General features: G+C 35.3%; 1 long non-coding RNA gene across 2 annotated transcripts in view; it reads left to right on the top strand.

The window, feature by feature from the left end:
* LOC110262095 overlaps positions 5,446-13,601 on the top strand; it is a 57,972-nt gene continuing 49,816 nt past the window's right edge. The window contains exons 1-2 of one of the 2 annotated variants that reach the window (XR_002346644.1): positions 5,446-6,840; positions 11,230-11,291. This is a non-coding gene — a long non-coding RNA (uncharacterized LOC110262095). Of the gene's footprint in view, positions 6,841-9,515; positions 9,659-11,229; positions 11,292-13,601 lie in introns of those variants that run through there. The other variant, XR_002346645.1, reaches the window with a different exon arrangement.

Consider the following 13,601-nt stretch of genomic DNA (forward strand, 5'->3'; position numbering starts at 1 on the left):
AGTTGTATCCTATGCCACAGCCGTGGCAATGCCAGATCATTTAACCCACTGTTCTAAGGCAGGGACGGAACTTGCATCTTGGTGCTGCAGAGATGCCACTGATTCCTTTGCACCACAGCGGGAACTCATGTGTTTAAATGTTTAAACATATTTATACCATGTTTATCATGAGGATGAGTATTAAAAGTATTAAATTCTTACTAATGATTTGCTTAGTAAGTTCTTTGAAGTACAGTGAAGACATGATGAAGTTTTGTTATAAGCATTTTAACTATATTTACACTTCAATCAATAAAACCATTTTAAAACCTTGCCATTTCTGCCGGCGGTCACATTGACAGTGGCAGGTTTCATAGCCGTGGTATGATTTGTAGCAATAGTCTCACTGATAAGAAAGAAGGTTCAAATAGGAAGCATTTATTGAGTTACTGGACTGCATGTTAGTGTCCTGAATATGAGGTATTTTATAATTGCATTCTAGTATCTTACTGTCTTGTTAAAGAGAGAGAATTTGTATAATATCAAACAATTAGAATACAGTCAAAGCAAAGTGACCATTTAAATTTAATCAATCACCAATGTGTATGACAAGTGCAGTAAAAGTTCAGGAAAGATTTAATGGAAGAATTTAATCCAAGGATAGATCTTGAAGGTCTGGCTCCTTCTCTGGCCTTGATAAAGTGGAGTAGACCAAATGGTTGCCAAAATCATAAGCTAAACTATGAGCACTTGACTAGTGTGATTTTTGTAAGACACTGAAGAGGTCAAGGTCAGCTGGGCTGTAGAGAAGGTATAGGAGAGAAGCTTCAACACCTCCTGGGGCCTGATGATGCCTGACCTGCCATGCGTATCCTTGTCTAGGAAGGAGTTTGGACTCTATCCATTATGCAGTGGGAAGTAAATAAGTTTTGTGAGTACAGAACTGTCAAGTCCTGGGAATTTTTTTTTCATAACATTTGTGCAAATAATTTTAAATAAATCCATATGTGTATTTATCCTGATCCAAACAAATATTTAGAGAAGGACAAGAAATTCTGAGTTTGGATACTATTTAATTAGATTTTCTTCTTAGTCTAACATTTTATAAAATTTCTGAAGTAAAAATATAGTATTTACTCAGGTCTTATAATACTTGTATTTTTAAAATAATATATGCTAAAATTAGATGTTTAAAATTTGGGTAAAAAATGCAGTTTTCTAGAATGATGGAAGACCACGGGATGCTAACCTCAGAGCTATAAAATATAATCTTGAGATAGTCTCTGTAATAAGAATGAGAATTTTTTTTCTTGTCAGTGCGGATGTATATATTTGAGCAATAGCACACACATTGTGGCCAGAACTTTATAAGTAAAAGTGAAGTGGAAGTTTTGGCCAATATTTACATTATTAATACAAGATTTAAAAAAATCTGGTTAAGTAATAAAACACTGCTAATTACTTGTACATAATTTATGAAATTCTTGTTTTTTCTGGAATCACAAAGAGGAAACTCTCTGAGGACAGTAATGTTGAATAACAGAATTGTATATAGGTGGTGTGATATTTACGCAGAAAAAATTAAATCTAGGACAAAAGTTGAGAAAAACGGTTATCAGTTGGAAAGTGAAAAAGACTGGGAAAGTATTTTAGAGGGCAAAGTCTTTGTCCCTACTCCCTACAGGGAATCCCTTACTTTCTAAAATCTGTGAGATAAAAAAGTCATTTGAATATTGCTTTATAATACTTCCTAAATAGTCCCTAAAGTATTTGTTTATTTTAATATGTCTACAGGATGTTTTCAAGGAATGCTTAAGGACATGAAAAAATGATCACAATGTGAATGGAAAATGGAAACAAAATTATAAATACAATTTCTATTCTGTAATTATAATAAACAAATATATAAAACTGAACTTATAAAATGATAACGCAGTGCTTTTGGGGGGTTAAGTTCTAACTTATTGAAATTTTTTCTCTCTCTCTCTATTTTTCCAAATTATTAATGTTGAACATTTATACTCGCAGAACAGGGAATGATCTGTTTATTATCATGGTTCTTATTTTTTTAATTGAAGCTTCAGTTTTTGTCTCATAGATGTATGAATTTTTTGTATATCAAGAAAAATAATCCTGGAATGTTGTATTAATTTCATAAATTAGATTTCCTTGTAGTGTTATGAATAGTTTTAAATCACCCTGAATGACTAATCTTTTTCAATTTCAGGAGTTTGCTGTTCCCATTCTGATTGCAATATACATGGTGACAACTTTTCATTCATGGTTGATCGTAATGAAAATGCAGATCTATTTTATTAACTCAAGTTCATAATTTATATTTCCAAGAACAACATGATGAATACATTAAAATTACAAGGCAGCAGATAGCTGCCAACCCAGCAACATGGTATAGGGTTGAAGAGAAGTATATGTTGCTTCACTTAAGCTGCCAAAGCTGTTATCATTCAGCATATAATCATCATTTTTTGATGGGAAGATGGAGAATTTGAAATCCAAGGTGCTGCTTATTTTATCAGAAAGTTAAAGACCCAGTAATGGTTCATTTTAATAGGTGAATACTAGGAGCTGGCTGGGTAGATAATTTCATCTTTCTTGGAGTCCTAGGTACTTATTCCTTGAGGATTAGTTGGCTTTGAGTATAATGTTTATGAAACATGTAAGAGGTTGTTCACATTAAAAAAAAAGTGCTTACGGAGTTCCCGTCGTGGCGCAGTGGTTAACGAATTCGACTAGGAACCATGAGGTTGCGGGTTCGGTCCCTGCCCTTGCTCAGTGGGTTAACGATCCGGCGTTGCTGTGAGCTGTGGTGTAGGTTGCAGACGCGGCTCGGATCCCGCGTTGCTGTGGCTCTGGCGTAGGCCAGTGGCTACAGCTCCGATTCAACCCCTAGCCTGGGAACCTCCATATGCCGCGGGAGCGGCCCAAGAAATAGCAAAAAAAAAAAAAAAAAAAAAAAAAATGCTTAAAGGTGTGAAGTCTACATTGCGCAACAATTCTCTCTCTCTTTTTTTCTTTAAGGCCCTGGGAGTGAAAATAAGTAGCTCGTTGTTTAAAATAGAAAACAAAACAAAACTTACTGTTGAATGCCTGCTAAATTTTACAGTGATCTTAAAATGGCTTCATATGCATTTTAATGTCTTAGTGATTTATAGTTACTTGAGGATCTAGGGATAGAGAAAAAACATCTAAAAACACAGTAACCTAATTCATATGCTTTGAATATGCTCTTGGGAGTATATATAGTAAAATTATTACCACAGTATGAATAATTAGCATCACCATCACCTCATATAATACCTTTTTTTTGTTTGTGAGATGAGAAAACATATATTCTTTTAGAATCTTTTGAGTATATAGTATTATTACTATAGTCACCATATTATACATTAGAAAATCAGACCTTATTAATCTTATACCTAGAAGTTTGTGTCTTTTGATGAACATCTCCTCATTACTCTGACTCCAAACCCCTGGCAACCACCATTCTACTCTGTTTCTATCCGTTCAACTTTTTAGATTCCACATATAAATGTGATCATGCAGTATTTGTCTTTCTCTGTCTGATTTATTTCATTTAGCATAATGCCTTCATGTTTAACTGTGTTGCCTGAAATGATAATATTTTCTTCTTTCTTGTGGCAGAATAATATCCCATTGTATATATGTTAATACATCTCTATACACATTCATTTGTAGATAAGCACTTAGGTTATTTCCAGCCTAAGTGGGACCATAGTTGGTGATTCAGTTGCTTAGTGCAGGTCTATCTTCTCACAGTAGCTCTCCTTGTTCTTGGTCTGCACTAAGGTTTCACAGTCACGTATCTGGATCTCATGGCTCCCCCAAAGATGTATTAGTCCATGGTTGGATCCCAAATTATTGGTGTTGGGGGAGTGGAATATGAGCAAGGGATATCTTATTTGTCTATTGTGGTGCTCTCACTCATATATTTTCTGTTTTAAATGTGTGAATTTGGTAATTTATACTTTTTTATTAGTTTCATTTGTATATGTCCTTTTAAAATGTAAAATTTTAAGGGATAAAATTATGAGATGAGAAGTAACAAAATTTTCTTTTTATGAATTATAAAATCAAGCTACTGCATGATTTTATTTTCCTAAATAATTTCTGAGGTACTCACGAGGGGGAATTATCAACACAGAAAAATGATACTGAAGTACAAGGCAGGAATTCAAACTGCAAACTGACTCTGAAAGATAATTTGTTGCTTTAAAATGAATAACTAATGTTAATCATCTTTGTCACAAATTGGTATATTCCTTGTGATGTTTTATTTTTCTTTCCATCAAGGGCTTATTATATGCCAAGTGTTCTGCAAATATAAATGCACTTAATCTTTGTATTAATCAGGTATTATTTTTCATCTTATAAATGGGAAAACTGAAGATTTTTATGTCATTTAATATTATTTAGAATGAACTATGACCTAGGCACTATTTTTGGCTCTGAGGATAAAATAATGAATGAAACAAACACTATCCTGCTATTATGGAGCTTATATTAAATTGGGGATAGGTAGCAGATGAACAAACAAATATGGTTTTAGGGCCATAAAGACAATATAAAGCAGAGAAAGGAGGTAGAGCAGTGAGACTGAGGATGGAGGTCTTGGAATTCCTTTATATGGTATAAATGGTGTAAATGAAGAAGATTACTCTGGTTGTGTGGACTGTCAACCTGAATGAAAAGAATGTGTGAGACAAGATAGTGTTTGGAGAAGGAGTATTCTAAGGAGATGAAATAAAAGATATTCAAAGGTTCTGAAAGTTTTGAAGCAGTAGTTTGCTTGATGTAGAAAGAAGAGTCTTGTTGGAAAGGTATGACTATGGATGAGAGTGATAGGAAACAAGTACAAGGGGAACAGAATATTAAGGAAGAGGGTTAATTATGTCGGGCCTCTGGAGGCTTTGGTGAAGATTCTTAATAGGATAATCCTGAATGGGATGGAAGCCATGGAGCAGATTTGAAGCAGAGCAGTGACATGCTCTGATTTACATTAAAAAATGTGATTTCTTATTGACTGGAGTAGAGCAATGATGAAAATAGCCTGCTAAAAAAGAATCTCAGTAGTATAGGTAAGAGACTAACTGATTTGATAATGTTGGATGGTATTAAAAAGTGGTTGGTGTCTAGGTTTATTTATTTATTATTTATTTATATTTAACATTTTGGCCACACCCATGGTATGTGGAAATTCCCAGGCCAGGGGCTGAGTCTGCCACAGCAGTGACCTGAGCTGCTGTAGTGACTATGCCGGATTCTTAACCCACTGTGCCACAAGGGAATTGCTAGGTTTATTTTAAATATAGAAAGCAAGAGAGGAATTAAAAAGGAGTCCAATGTCTTTGATCTGGATATTTGAAAAAAGTTAAAGAGCTATTTTATTAAGATTAGGGAAATAACATGTTTTAGGGTAAAATTAGATCAAGACTTTCGTTTGCAGTATGCTAAGTATGGAACTTATGTTAGATATTTCAATGGCAATGTCAAGTAAGCAGTTGGAAATGGAAGCTAAGTTTCAGGGAATGGATTATACTTAATCCATGGGATCAACTAAAATCACCTGGCAAGTGTGTGTAGCTACACAAGAGATCTGAAGAAAATAAGGAAATTTCAGCAAGATACAAAGAAATGATGAAAATAGGTAGCCTGCTAAAAAAGAATCTCAGTAGATAAAGTCCTGAGAAAACTGATTTGATTTTCAATGTGGAGGTCATTTTTGACTTTAATGAGATGGTGGAAGGATGGAGAGGTTATCTTTGGTGTTCCTGTTTTCCATAGAATTAAGAGCAAAGAAATTATATAAGAGTTAGGAGGGAAGAGAGGATTAGGACAGTGTTAGAGAAAGGTGAAAAATCCTCATCTAAAAGAGTAGGAAAATAATTTTAATTTGGCATTTTCATGGAGTTCCAGGCAACCTTATCTCTACCTTTGAGGTCTATGGTCATGTACTTAAACTGAGACCACTATGACTCCAAGATTGTCTTTAGCAACTTTCAGGTGCTCAGGTAAAAGTAGGAAGTAGGTGAAAACTGTAAGTTAACCAGAGTTAGACTCTTACCAAGTTAGTATACTTAAGGGAAAGGAGGAGAAAGAAGTATTGATGAACCATGGAATCTAAACAGGGTAAGAATAAAAAAAAATATGAAGGAGATGATGGAGAAAAAAATTCAATAGATTAGAGGTTCCAGTGAGGCAAATAATTGTTGAAGTTGGGATAAAGAGGACCCAACACTATCTTAATTATGGAGAGCGGGGTATTAGAAACAGCCTGGAAAGATTGTAGTTATTGGTAATAACAAGCGGTTACTGAGTCAGGTTGTTTTGCTGATGACAGACTGTAAGTTTCTCAGGGCAAAGTGAAAGAGTATCTGAAAATGAGAGAGGAGTGGGAAAACATGTTAGATGAAGGATTATATGGAAATATAAGGGACTTAGATTCATAGTCTTGTGATTTCTGAAGGCAAACATAGGCTGAGGAACTCTTAATAGTGTTTTCAGGAGTGATAATCAGATCTAATTAGAGCCTCCTTCTAAGTCAGTTGTTCGCAGCCTTGACTGCGCATTAGAGTCACCTGGAGGAACGTAAGGCTTTCCAATGCCCAAGTTTCACCCTAAACCACTTAAATTAAAATCTCTGGGGGTGGGACCCAGAAATCAGAATATTTTAAAGCTCTTCAGATGATTGCAATTTGCAGTCAAGGCTGAGAGCCAGGTCTTCTCCTCTCTGAGGTCAGAAGCAGCAGCAAGAAGTTTTGATTCTAGAGCCTGGGCTCTGCATGCTATGATAGAACACCTCCAGCTCTGTTTGCATGTAAGGTAGGAGTCAGATTTGCCCTCCTTCTGGGTCTGAGCATCTAATGAGCTAAGGTTTATGAGAGAAGCAAACCAAATGACTCAAACAATCCAGTAGATATCTTTGTGTTTATTAGCCAGTAAAAAGTAAAAAAGTTTCCTCCCCAAATGCTGAATGATCACAGTTTGAGACTGTACCACAGGACAGCAGGTCATGGCTGAAATGGCAATTGATTATATACACATTGCTCTGAGGGCTCCTTAAGAACTTTTACTTTTTTGAAAGAACATCAGGTGAAAGGTTCACAGCACAACTTTTCACAGTTAATTAGTAGTAAGAATCGCTTCAAGAAATCGAATAGGGAGGAGCAGATGGATTTGCAACTCACCTTGAGGCAGTAATTTGTATGCCCCAGCCATTAGTCTTGGTTGCTAATAACATCATCTAGAGGTAATGCAGTCTTTAAATTTTGCTTATTTTCTATTTGGTTGCTAAAGAATTTAATTGCAAAATTGAATTTCTGTTAAAAAAGAAAAACTAAATAAAATCTTTTAATCACAGCTATTTAACTTGTAACATGTTACTATTATAATCTGACATGGGTGGAACATCTAACACGCCCCTAATTGTTTTAAATCCTCAGATAACTTTGATATGCTCTAGTAAGTGAACAAGTTCTACTTGCAAATTTCAAAGAACACATTATATTTTATAGGCATCTCAATATAATAAATTACAGAGTAGTAAAATTTTGCTTTTGGATTTTAGAAAGAAAAATCCTTTTGTTTTAAAACTTACATCTTTAAATGGCTCTGATTTTTTTAACAAAATTAGCTGTCATATTTTAGAAAGTTAGTATTGTCCATTTATTGTGGAAACGTTTTTACTGTATTTTTAACACAAATCTTTACTCCATATTTATAGCACTCTGAGGTTTTATTTATTTTTTTACTAGCGCCATAGCTTTTCAAATTGAAATGTAGAAACATGCACCATCATAGACTCTTGCATTTTGTTAAAAGTGTGGGTCTGAGTGACATCGTTGGTCTAGGAGAGAGTGCTAATTCTTCTATCTTCCTCTGGAAATATGTGTTCGTTCTCTGAAAAGAAAGTGTTACTTAAATTTAACTTATTATTTTCCCAGTTGGAGTAGCAGAGAATTCTGGGTGACCTTCATGAAAATTTTCTCCATCTGAAGTAGAGAAAATACCTGTAGAACTAAGGACTATGGTGAAGACAATGGTTGTCAAATATTTTTTTGTGCTACTTCTCAGAAAGAAGTCAGTTGTGATGAATAGACTTTAAGAAGTTTCCTAAAACACTTTGTGCCAAACTTCCAAGTCTATCTATTCTTCATCAGGCTTTTGCACTCTAATTAAGCCATGCTGATGAGTCAGAGTTGGTTCTAGGCAAAATACTGCAGTGAACATTTTAAATTTATACCTTATCTCTTTGTGTCTTTCTCCTCTATCTCTCTACAATGTGCCCATGGCTTTCTTCTATTTACTTTAGCATACATAGCAAGTCCACCTTTCTCCATAAAGCCTGTGTGTGCCCAAGTCAGCCCCATTTCAAGTCTTTGTTACTAAAAAAGAAATATTATGTGGCTCCTCCCCCAAACCAATTAAATCAGAAACTCTGAGGATGTAGCTTGGAGAATTTTTAGTTACCAGATAAGTAAAGAAGATATTTGTATACCAAAAGTCCTTTCAGGCTATTTATAAACCCCAAACTATTGAGAGGACACTGTCTCAGCAGCCTGAAGGATGACAGCAGCTAAGCTAACAATGATATTTTATATTGCTATCAATTCCCTCAGTGGCCATTTACTTTTTTTTCATCTCAGGCATTGGGTTATCTATAATCATCTATCACATACTGAATGTATTATTATTCTCCTTGTATCTGATAGCATAATGTCCACTAACAAGAGATTAACTTCTAAATTTGTGGGTATAGGGAGAACTGCAGAATTACTTGCTATTATGTCACAGTGCATTTCTGATTCTAAAAAACATCTCCAATCACCACCATGACAGTAGAATTACCTGTTTTCCTTACAAGCTTTGGTTAACTTAGTAAATCTCTGCTTGCTTGGAGTTGGTTGTCCCTCTGTTCAGAATGATTAGAAAGATGGCCTCAGAATTCTAAGAATGCTAGGACATCATTCATGGCCATGGAGATGTTAGGTTCAAAACAGTAGTTTCCTAAGCTGATTGCTTTTTGAATGTTGGAATAGGTATTAGAAAATAAATAACTGAAGTTTGTAGTCTCTCATATTCTTGAAATAAGAATTTACTTTTACACATATGGTGAACATAGAAGCCTTTGGTGAAAAGTATGTGATAAGGAACAATATGCTAACTTTTAATTTCAGTTTTTAAGTTCCTGTGAACTTGTACCCTGAACCTGATGATAGCAAATAAAACCTAATTTATTGCTGTTTCAACAATTTAATAAAATTGAGAGTGCTGAAATATCTGACTTTGTTCATGCCCATATTTCTTCCACTGCACTATGACTTAGAAGACATCCTTTAAATATATTTTAGGGGCATTGATCCTGCTTCACGCTCACTGTAACCTTTGAGAAGAGTGCTAGTTAGTTGAAAACTAGGATATTATTGAACAGTTTTGAGGAGTTAAGCTTTTTGTATAATGGTGGAAATGATGAAAATCTATTTTAAAACTTCCGGTTTCTGGTTCTGCATCAAATATAAGGAGCCTGGAAATTGTCATTCTGTCCAACAAGTGAAAACGGAACAGATTTCTTGCACCTGTAAGAGAGGGGAGACACAGGACAAACCACCGTCCCCCAGGATTGAAGAGTCAGGCAAGCACAGTAAGTAGAGACTCAGGGAGTGGAAACCACTTCAGGAACTAGTGCTAAGGTAGGAAAATCTAACTGTACTTGACAATTGCTGGTGGCTCAAGGAGGGACAACTCTGAGGATTAAAAACTAGACCCTGTCACAGTGGTGGTGGTGTGTGCAGGAGGCACACAGTATTGTGAGATTTACTTCTAGAAACTTGTTCAGGTTCCCAAAGTAAATATAAGAGAAAAATCCCTTCAGGCTTTTGGCAGAGGGGGAGGAGAAAAAGAACCATTTTGAAATACCCAGGGCATTGGTTTTTCCTAACAAGGCCTGCCCTCAGGGGAAACTAGATAGCTGGAGCCTCACTGACCTGGTGGAAGGAAAATATCCAACTCCAGTACACTTAGCTATCCTGTCCCACCTACAGGCTGGGGAACTGTGGCTGAGAAACACTTGTGTAGTTCACAGTGCAGAAGTATAGGCCCACTGAAAGACTAAGACTTAATGATAGGACTAAAAAAATGCTTTCCCTCGCACTGACACCTCACCACTATATTACCAAGAGCCTTTTTTTATAGCAGTTTCTTTTACTTGGTACCTTATATCAAGCTGTCAAGAAAAAAATTGCAATGCATATTAAAACATATGGAGGTTTAGCATATGTGATTCATTTGCAATCAAACGATAATTTTATCCTTCATGTTGATGAAAACTTATTTAGAGGGGCAATGTTCTTGACCCTTGATGAAATCTTGGCAAGCCAGACACTTCTTGTTAATCTCTGTTAACAACAATCTTATGTTTTTAGTCCTTCTAAATTACAAATACAGTGTTAATTCATTAAAAATCTCCAGTTCCTAGAGATCTAGAGATCACTCTGTATAATAATGTTTTAATCACCCTGTATAATAATCCTAGAGGTCACCCTATATAGTAATATTTTGATCTTCATTGAAGATTATTGCTCTGTCTCCCTCTATGGGAAGGTCCACCTAGTTGTTGATAGTCTCTCATTTTCTTACCAAGACCTGTAGCAGATGGAAACCTTTGATTTAATAAGAGAGTATTCTCAGCTTCTACTACTACTAGTACTACTAATATTATTATTACTACTACTACTTCTGCTGCTGCTTCTTCCTCCTCTTCTTCATCTTCATCTTCTTCTTGCTGTGCCTATGGCATATGGAAATTTCCTGGCCAGGGATTGAATCTGAGCTGCAGCTGCAAACTGCTCTTAGCCAGATTCTTAACCCACTGCACCACAGCAGGAACCCCTTGGATTCCTTTTTTTACATCCATCTTCCTCCCTCACCTCCTCCTCCACTCTCTAACTTCAACAAATGGAAATAGGTGAGAGAAGGGAGATGATAACATAGAACAGAGAAACTAAATCTTGGGAGTTATCTGGTGATGCCATGTGTTGACTTCAAGCTTTCTGGGCAGATTTCCTTTTCTTATTGGTGCGTGCGTGCGTGTGTGTGTGTGTGTGTGTGTGTGTTTCTGGAAGATGCTGTCACTGAAGACTTGTCCAGCTCTACCTCTCATGATATGCCCAGTACAATTCATTACCCAATCTACTGATCTTTCTTTATCCCTAGGTTTTCTGGTGGTCCACTCCACAAAGAAGCTATTTATATTTCCACATCTTCCAGAAGTAAAGGTAGGAACTTGGACTTAAAATGGTTCTAGTCTTTCTTTTTCTGGCATGGCTTACCACCTTGGAAGTGGCACTCTCTGGGTATGAAGGCCAGTCCCAACAGAGCCACATTTATTCTGCTCCCACAAGCCACTTTAAGACTTTGAGGCATTTTCTGTAACTTCATACTTTAGGGAACTCACATTCTAGGATCTAGGAGTAGTACTATGGAAATGCCCATTCTAAGGCTTTAGATGGAAGACTTAGTACTTTTCACCTATCCCATCCCTCTTCAAGGAGGCTGGGGATTTCTACCAATGAGTCTTCTCAGAAATCTACTCTCTCCATACCTTGGCCCATTTAATTATCTATGATTTGCTGGAGGTGTCCAAGAATTGCTGCTCTTGATATTTTCTTTATAAATTTGTATTTGGTCATCTGCCTTGTACTCATTTCTATATTTGATGTGTGTCATATTTTTTGTCTCAACTGAAATTGAAACATAAAGACTTATGTTTTAACATACTATTACAGGTGCATTTGCTTGGAGTTTCTTCTCTTAATAGCTCTTCAAGAACAAGGGATACTAATAGGCAGGTTCTTTAAGAGAATTGAGATAACAGTATTTGGAATTGTCTCATTTCATTATGACAAACCATCTTGTTAATTAAACAAAACAAAACAAAACAAAACAAAACATAACATGGCTTAACTTGCCAAATGCAATTTCTCATAAATTTTGGGTTATTTACTAGAGAAAGGAAAAAGATATTTGAAATAACCGCTATAAAAAGACAAAAGTCTAGTGGGAAACAATGAGCCCTCCTTTAGAAATAGATTTCTATGAATTGAGTCACAAGAGTTACATTTACTTTATAAGGTCTCCAGTAGGTCGGATAATTTAGATAAGCTTTAGGAACCAAATAGCAATAGAGTGCACTGGGTCTGTCCTAATTCATGAGGCTGGAAAAATACTTCCTAACTCATCTTTAATTGGCCTTCTGTACCCAAGCACCATAGCTCACATTAAATGGACCATGCGAGTTAAAGTATTGCTGTGCTATCTGGACATTCATATTAGTGTATCAGACTTTACTAGCTTTGTAGGATTTGCAGAGTTAGGGCATTTGAGGCATTAATAACTGTGATTATATTTTATACAGTTAATTATTTTAGGCCTCTCTGGTATGGTGAAATAAAGTATTTTTTCTTTCCTGCAAGGTATGCAAGTTTTTGAGCTGTGGATTGTAGCCCTTTTTTATCCCTTAAAGGTGAATTACTTTCAAAATTTAGACTGTAGTTTTATATATTTATGCCTATATTTACCATGTTTGTGAGCCAAGAAGTTATTCTATAAAGAGGTTTTATATTTGAGTTTTTCTAGTTTATTTAGATTCAGAGATTTTCTTTTTCAGAAAAATGTCATCTTAGTACTTTGTATGAAATAGAATTAGTCTGAGGGCTTTAGGGACTCATTTAAAGAACTGAGTACATATATTGCTTTTATAAAAAGAGACTCCTAGTAGATGGTTGAACAACTAGTTGGAAGGCTCCTGGACCTAAGTGAGCATGTGAAACAGATTACCACACCCTTCCCCAATCATGCAGTTAACTATGACATGTTTCTTGTGTATGTATATTAACTATGATACAAGAAAAATAAATATGCTATTAATACATTAAGCTACTGACATTTGGGAGTTGTTGATGTTAATTTTATTTAACTTAATATACCTCTGCTTGTTTAAAATTGTTTGTCCCTGTGTTCAGAATGCCTCTATATTCAGAATGATTTAGAAGGATTTTCTCAGAATTGAAAACACACTGTAATTATCATATATAAGCTATATTTTAAATTAAAAGGCCTGAGTTTTTTAACATGTAAGAATGGACAGTTTTGCATTATCTGCTGTAATGTAGCTCAACTAGTTGGGTATATTTGGAAATAGTATGAGTGCGTGCTACCAAAGGTCTAGTATAGTGAATTGAAGAGGCTAAAAATTCTTTCTCATCAAAGAGTACAGAATTTTAACAGTGGGGAAGGATTGTAGTTGTAAAGAAAAGTAGAAATATGTATAGAGGGAATTGGGTCATGAATTAACATAGTAATACTAGGAATTGAAAATTAGTGGCACATTAAAGAGATATTTTATAAAACAGTGAATCTAATGCCTATGTGCAACAAAAACATTTAAATTTTTTTTAAAATATAGACTCTTGGGCTTCAAACCGGACTTACTATGTTAAAATCTCTATTTTAACATGATTACATGAGAAAAATTTTATCTTTTGATCCTTAAATGAAATAACTGTAGAAAGTTCTCGTAAAAGTAC

Source organism: Sus scrofa, chromosome 1 (genome assembly GCF_000003025.6).
Source record: "Sus scrofa isolate TJ Tabasco breed Duroc chromosome 1, Sscrofa11.1, whole genome shotgun sequence".
NCBI lineage: Eukaryota > Metazoa > Chordata > Mammalia > Artiodactyla > Suidae > Sus > Sus scrofa.